This window comes from Siphateles boraxobius, unplaced genomic scaffold (assembly GCF_051911475.1).
Source record: "Siphateles boraxobius isolate OS27281-9 unplaced genomic scaffold, OSU_SipBor_1 2, whole genome shotgun sequence".
Classification (NCBI taxonomy): domain Eukaryota; kingdom Metazoa; phylum Chordata; class Actinopteri; order Cypriniformes; family Leuciscidae; genus Siphateles; species Siphateles boraxobius.
In genome coordinates this window covers 6,675,855-6,683,097 of record NW_027508810.1, presented here as the reverse complement: position 1 = coordinate 6,683,097, position 7,243 = coordinate 6,675,855, and the positions used below count along the sequence as shown (strand labels likewise).

At 33.6% G+C, this 7,243-nt stretch overlaps 1 long non-coding RNA gene across 1 annotated transcript; it reads right to left on the bottom strand.

Moving 5' to 3' along the window:
* Positions 1-486: 486 nt before the first annotated feature.
* LOC143744198 (uncharacterized) lies at positions 487-4,958 on the bottom strand. Its single transcript, XR_013205798.1, has 3 exons — positions 4,914-4,958; positions 3,832-3,906; positions 487-958 (listed from the first exon to the last, which is right to left on the bottom strand). It is a non-coding gene; the product is annotated as an uncharacterized LOC143744198 (long non-coding RNA).
* Between the last annotated feature and the right edge of the window lie 2,285 nt (positions 4,959-7,243).

Genomic DNA, 7,243 nt, shown 5'->3' with positions numbered 1-7,243 from the left:
CTAACCAATACTGTCAAAAAAAGTACATGTGAGATAAAAATGTGTTTGCATAAGCAAGCATGACATTTTAGACATACCTTATGTTGTTTTATTCTTTTTCTTTTATTGTGACTTGTGCTTCACAGGACTCGTGCCCAAGCAGTCTGCATCACACGTGTAATGTTGTATCAGGTGAGCTACAGAGCAAGTTTATTACATCATAAAAGCCACACATATGGAGCTGGTTGTGTGATGCAAACTCTAAAAATATATTATTTGAGAATTCCTACACAACAATAAAAGTGTTCATAGAGGTAATAACATAGTATTGTGCAAGTAACCTGCGAAAATAAGTCTTTTTTTAATAAATAATCTCTCTCTGTAATCATAATGTGTGTTAAAATAAAAGTTAAACAGCCAATAGTGTTCATTTCAGCTGGGAACTGCAGTGAATTTTATGTACAAGAACATGTTTGGAGTTTGCAAATATGTAGGTAGAGGCAAATTTTTCCAGTGAACCTGTTCTGATTGCAATACGTGTGTTGGAGTTGCCTGCTATGGTTCTCTTTTAAACATGCACCCACTTCAAAACCAGAATCTGTCTCACACACATTTGCAGCCATACTCACACATGCATAGCTCTCAAGTGTCCCCTCATTTCACACTGACTTAGGAAGATGAATGAAGGAAAGAAAGAGAGAATGAGGGTGAAATATGGAATATGAGGAGGAGACCAAAGCTGCTGTTTTTACAGTTATGACTGTTGTCATGTTATTGGAGGCAGTACATGGAATCTGGGCTCTTATTGAGGGCATTGAAGGGCCACCAGAATACTTGTTTGCTGACACCAGTAACGATCCATCTGAAACTCTTGACGTCCTGCAGCCGCTCTGCCATTATCGTTTTGTTCTCTACTCATCTCGTCAACAGCGTAATTCTTCCCCGGAGTGTCATTGAAATGAAACCAGCACTGGTGATACTGTAACACATAAATCAATATTGTGAGCATTGTGAATGTTTCAAGGTGTTTTTTATTAGATTATGGTTGCATTAAGACTTAAAAAAAAATATTAAAATTATTACTATGTATTCACAGTGTTAATTAATTGGTCAGTGTCTGGTCTGTCATACTTTTACTCCACCTTTCTCATCAACAGCATGATTCTTCCCCCGAGGGTCATTGAAATGAAACCAGTTCAGGATGTTCTTCCTCTTTTTTTAATCTCTCTTCCGCACAATTGATATATTTTTAGGGCTGAATGACATATTGGATATTCTAAATGTGTCCGTGATGATTTTTTAACTGCTATATAAAATTAAGAAATATTGTAAATATTAAGAATATATTATATCACAATAATTTGAATGCTTCATTTTAATTTTAAATTTCCCGAGGACTGGTTTCAAGATACTTCCTTATTCTGCAAGTGCTTGACTGTTAAGTTTTAATGAATTAGTTCAAACTGTCAGTTTCAATGAATTCAACTCATTTGCAATATATATATATATATATGTGTGTGTGTGTGTGTGTGTGTGTATATATAAATATATATATATATATATATATATATATATATATATATATATATATATATATATATATATTATAAACACACACACACACACACACACTTTTTTATACTACCCCATCCCTACATATGAAAAAAGGTGGGTGAAACAGACCCTGCTCTACCAGCTGAATGCTATAATTGTATTACACAGTTTGATTGGGAACTATTGTGTAAATGAACAAACAACAGGCAAATGCAGGGCCTTCACAGAGCTTCACTTTGACATAAGTGCCATCTGCTGGACGCAAGAGACCACTATTCTACTCCTGCCGTCTGTTAGCTGGTATACAATAAGATGCGAACTGTGTAAGACAACTGCTCCTAGGGTGATTAAATTTTAACTCTGTTTAGTGATGCAGCCCACCATAGAGCCACATCTGATGGGTATCATGCTGGCGTACACATCTATACAGAAACAAACTCTCTCTTAGATGAGCTTAAATAAATGACACACTCATCCAGGCAGCATTTACTGCAGACTACAGCAGTCAATCTAAATGTAATCTTGTGTACTTTGAATCTTTCATATTTGTGAGTATCAAGAAGCGGGTTGGTTCATGATGCCAGCTGTAGCGGAGCCGCGGCATTCGTAAAATCATCCTTCACTCAGAGGAGTGACTTTGCAGTGACCTCTTTTCAGGTGCCTACATAGTGTCTTCCACCTCACCATTGAGGACTCGGCCCAGAATACAGAATTAGAAAGCAGCTCAGACGTATTTTTTAGTGTCTTCTCTCATCCAAAGACTAATTTTCCTCAACAGAGACCTCAAAACGTCGACCTGGCCCACAATTTATAAGCCCATGGTGGCAACAAAGAAAATGAGTCCAAAATGTTGTACACACGCTGTTTAGAGATATAAGTCTCTGTTAAACCCCACGACAGAAAAAAGTGTCTGAAATAAATTTGCACTATTAAATATATAAAAATATGCACTATATATATTTAAAAACTGGCAGCTCTGGTTGTCATAAGTTGAAAAACAAATACAGTGACATTAGGGGATAGCATTTTGGCTACTGTAGCATATATTTGACAAAAATTATCATTTAAAATAATTGCAAAAACACAACATTGTTAAACTGTTTATTTATACAACTTATTTTTATTTCTAAATGTAATAGAATAATTTGTATTTCAAATAAATACTGTTCATTGTACTTTCTACTCATCAAAGAATCATGAAAAAAATACAATATTTTACATTTAACATAAATTTTACATTTTACAATTTATTTAAATAAAAAATTGTTATTTTAAATTGTAATGATTGTACACAATAATACTGTATTTAGTGTATTTTTGATCAAATAGATGCTGCCTTATTCAACATAAGATTTCAAAAACATTGGCACATGTAGTGTATATATAATCAAAATATAATGTTAACTTACAGTAGTTAATCAAAGTATAGCTTTTTTTTCAGTTTAACCATAATCATTCATTTTTCAATTTGTTATCTGCAACAGTATCTGCTAGTCTTTAAATGACTTGTAGCTGAATTGTGGGTAACACTTTACAATAAGGTTTCATTTGCTAACATTAATGTATTAACTAACATGAACTAACCATGAGCCATGCATTTGTTACAGTATTTGATAATCTTTGTTAAAGTTATAGTTGATAAATAAAATACAGCTGTTCATGGTGCGTGTATGTTAGTTTACAGTGCATTGTCAACAAATACAACTTTTGATGTAATAGTAAATGTTGAAATTAACATTAACAAAGATTATTAAATTCTGTAGAAGTGCAGTTCATTATTAGTTACTAATGTAGTTAACTAATGTTAACTAATGAAACCTTATTGTAATGTGTTACATACGTTTAGGCTATAAACGTCCTTGAGCAATTAGCACGAGGCAAAAAATCGCTTTCATAATTTTCTACACAGCCACCTTGCTAAAATGACAGTCACCTTGCTAATGTGACAGAACAGTCCGCATGCAGGCGAGACGCACTCAGTCTCTTCCCTGTCCTCATGTTCCCTGACCTGCCAGTAAACACAATGACAATCTGGTACAGCCGGCTTTAGTCCGTGATGGGCATCTCTCCCACTCAGGATGATGAAAGCGCTGTGCTGAAAGACGAGGCCCGAACTGTCTCACACACACACACTGAGTGAGATACAACACATCATTTCTCTTCCAGACTCTTCTTCAAAATGGAGTCTGACTCCAGCTGTGATCCCAACTCACTGCTTCTTCTCTCTTTTTTTTACCCTGTGTTCAAGTCTCTCTCTTTTGACACGCACACAGATTTCCTTTACTGTCTCAGACTCACCCATGGTGCTCGCTGGATCGGGTCCAGATTGGAGAGGGAAGGGTGGGATGGGTCAGGATTGAGGTGATCTCCCAGCTGAGACAGAGAAAGAACAAACCTCTCCTTTACTCTGTGCTGCTACTCCTGCCTCTCTTATCTTACACATGTATACACACACACAAACACGCGTGCGTGCGTACACCTGCTATCAGGTTTTCACCAGTAGTGAAGGTTCTGGGAGGCAGTGTAACTTCCTGAACACGTTTCCACAGCCTTACGAAAAAGAAGTATACTTCAAGTTTTTTGAAGTATACTTAAGTAATGTTCAAGTATATTTTTAAGTATCATTTATACTAATATCAATGTGTACTTGTAGTAAACTTTAAGTGTACTATTTCAATACTGCTTGGGACTAAATTGGCCCCCTTTTAGTATATAAAAGTAAACGTTTAAGTGTACTATAAGTGTAACAGTAGTAAACTTTAAGTACACATCTAGGTTTCACATTTGTAATGCATCTGTACTAAAAGTGAACTTATAAATAGTAAACACTAAACTACTAGTAAAGGCCTACTATTTAAATACAATTATTTTAATACAAGTAGTAATTTTTTTAGTTTATGAAAGTACACAGTGAAGTGTACTCTCAGTACACTACCAGTTTAGTAATTTATACTGCAAGTGTACTTGTAAGTTTTCTTTAAGTGAACTTAACATTAAACTTATAGTTTACTATTTATCTATTATTTTTGCACTTGCCGTATACAATTATGTTCAAATGTATATATTTTTTTTATACTTAAAAAATAAAAATACCTTTAACTGTACTTTAACTCATTTTAAAAACATTTCATTAGTTTAATGCATCCTTTTTTATCAACACTTGAATGCCGGTAAGTTTCATAAAGAAAGTAAACATTTAAACAAAAAAGTTAAGTAAATCACATTTTTGTCAAAGACTACTACGCCTTATTCAGATTCAGAACGATGATCAAAACAAAGATGGAGTAGATCGAGTCCAACACCCCCAAAGCTTCGCAGTCGTTTTCTCTTCATGGGTTACGCTTCATTTCATTTGGTAACATTAAGCAGTTTTGATTTACACTCTGTTTGATGATCACGTTATTTTACATTTGAGTGAGCAATCACTTGTTTCAGCTTCTTCTTCTCCTGTTTTTATCCGGAGATTCTGTACTAGAAGATGTGTCGTAGCGCCCCCTGTATAACAGTGAAAATATGGATAGCTGGAAAATTCATTGTGGAAAAAAGTAGAATGTAAATTCCTATGTACACTGTCAGTGGACTAGCCTACACAAAAATTCAGATACACAGAATTAGAAACATATACGTTTTATATCAATATTCTAATCAATATTTTCAAACAATGTACGTTTCATAATACTGTATTTGAAAAACTATGTAAAAAAAGTATATTTAATAGGCTAATCGATCAAAAGAGTTAACACAACTACAACCCAAGTATACTTTGAATACTTAATTATACTTTTAAGTATATCTCGTTTAAAAAATTGAGTAAAAGTACAGGCCAAATATACTTGGACTTGTCTCTCATTATAAATCAAGTACACTTAAGTGTAATTTTAAGTATATTTCTGAGAAGTACATAAAGTATATTTTTGAGAAGTATATACAATGTAGCCTGAAAGTATAGTTTCTTATTTTTTGTTTAAAGAAGTATAGTAATAGAACACTTGAATAAACTTCTTTTTCATAAGGGAACTCTAAGTGCAGAATGTTTGTTGTTGTTGGAATTCTTAATGGGAATTGTAAGAAATGTAACAGATCTTATTCACTTGAAAATTCTGGCTTCTTCACATGTTTTACCATGTTAACTTGCTAGTTATTTAAACTATAGCACTTAGCAAATATTATCATAAGAAATCGAATGGATCTGATTCCACTGGTTCCATAAATTAACCTTGTAGTACCAGAACCCACACAAATTGTTTTTAAGTAGCCTATATATTGACCAACAATACTAAGTAAAAAATAATCCTGTTTTTTTTTTAAATATGTTTTTAATTTAATTAGAATTTAATTAAATCACTTTGGTTAAACTTTATTTTAAGGTGTCTTTGTGACATAATAAATTATTAATATATTTAAGTACTGAGTAATATTAACCCATTAGATGCAAGAATGCATCGCAAATCATTTTTACATTTTTGGGTCTTTAATGACTCGAATCTATGTCTAACATTATGGATCTCTAACTGTCGCAATACTATTATATCATTCCCCTATAATAACAGCTACAAAAGAATGAAAAAAAACAACATATTTTGTTACCTTGTGGAACTTGGAATGGTTCACTCTAAAAAATGCTGGGTTGTTTCAATACAAATTTGGATCAAATATGGGCAAACTCAACCGTTGGGTTAAAAATGTAATTTTAAAAAAAATAACCCAAAGGCTGGGCCTGTCCATATTTGATCCAAATTTGTATTGAAACAACCCAGCATTTTTGGAGTGAACCATTCCAAGTTACAAAAGGTAACTAAATATGTTTTTTTTTTCATTAATATATTTTGACCCAAATTTTGTTTATTTTTTTAATCTTTAATTTGAGCAGATGCCTTTTACCTTCATCATCACTGTCATCGTCAGAGCCTATGGTAATTGTGAATAAAACATCACGTCATTGTGTATCAGACATTGCCACATTGTACAGAAAAAAATACTTACACTATTACATACCTCGTGTCGATAGCGACCCCATACACTTTTTACAACAACAACAACAAAAAATTATTAGAAAGCAGTCATTCTTTTATATATATATATACAAGCTTTTTATTGCTTTTTACAATACAGATTGTTTCAAGGCAGCTTTACAGTGATAACAGGAAAATAATGCAACACAAAGTTTGTTTCCAGAAGAAAATACCGTCACAGTCCAGCTTAAGTAAGTTCAGTTTCATTTTTGTTGTAAAAAAGTTATTAATTTAGTTTATATACAGCCGCTCTGGAGAAAAACGTGAAGTCATCGTCCAGCTCAGTTCAGTTCTCATATAATGGTGTCAATGCAGGCAGATCAATAATATTGTTGAATATTGAATTAAATGTCCCCAACTAAGCAAGCAAAAAGCCAATGGCGACAAAGGCGAAAAAGGTGACAGTGGAAAGGAACCAAAACTCCATCGGGTGACAGAATGGAGAAAAAACCTTGAACCCAGGCTCAGTCGGGGTCTAGTTCTCCTCTGGCCAAAGAACGAACAGTGTATGATTATGATTCAGGCAGCATTACAGATCAGAAGTGAGATTGGATTGGAACAATCAGAATATTATCCAGTTCCATCTGGATGAAGATCGGAGTCACACGGGTATGGAGACGAGTTTACTTACTATACTTACTAACTTTACTTCCTTTACTTACTAACTACATGTACTTACTATAGGGTTGGGTTAAGGG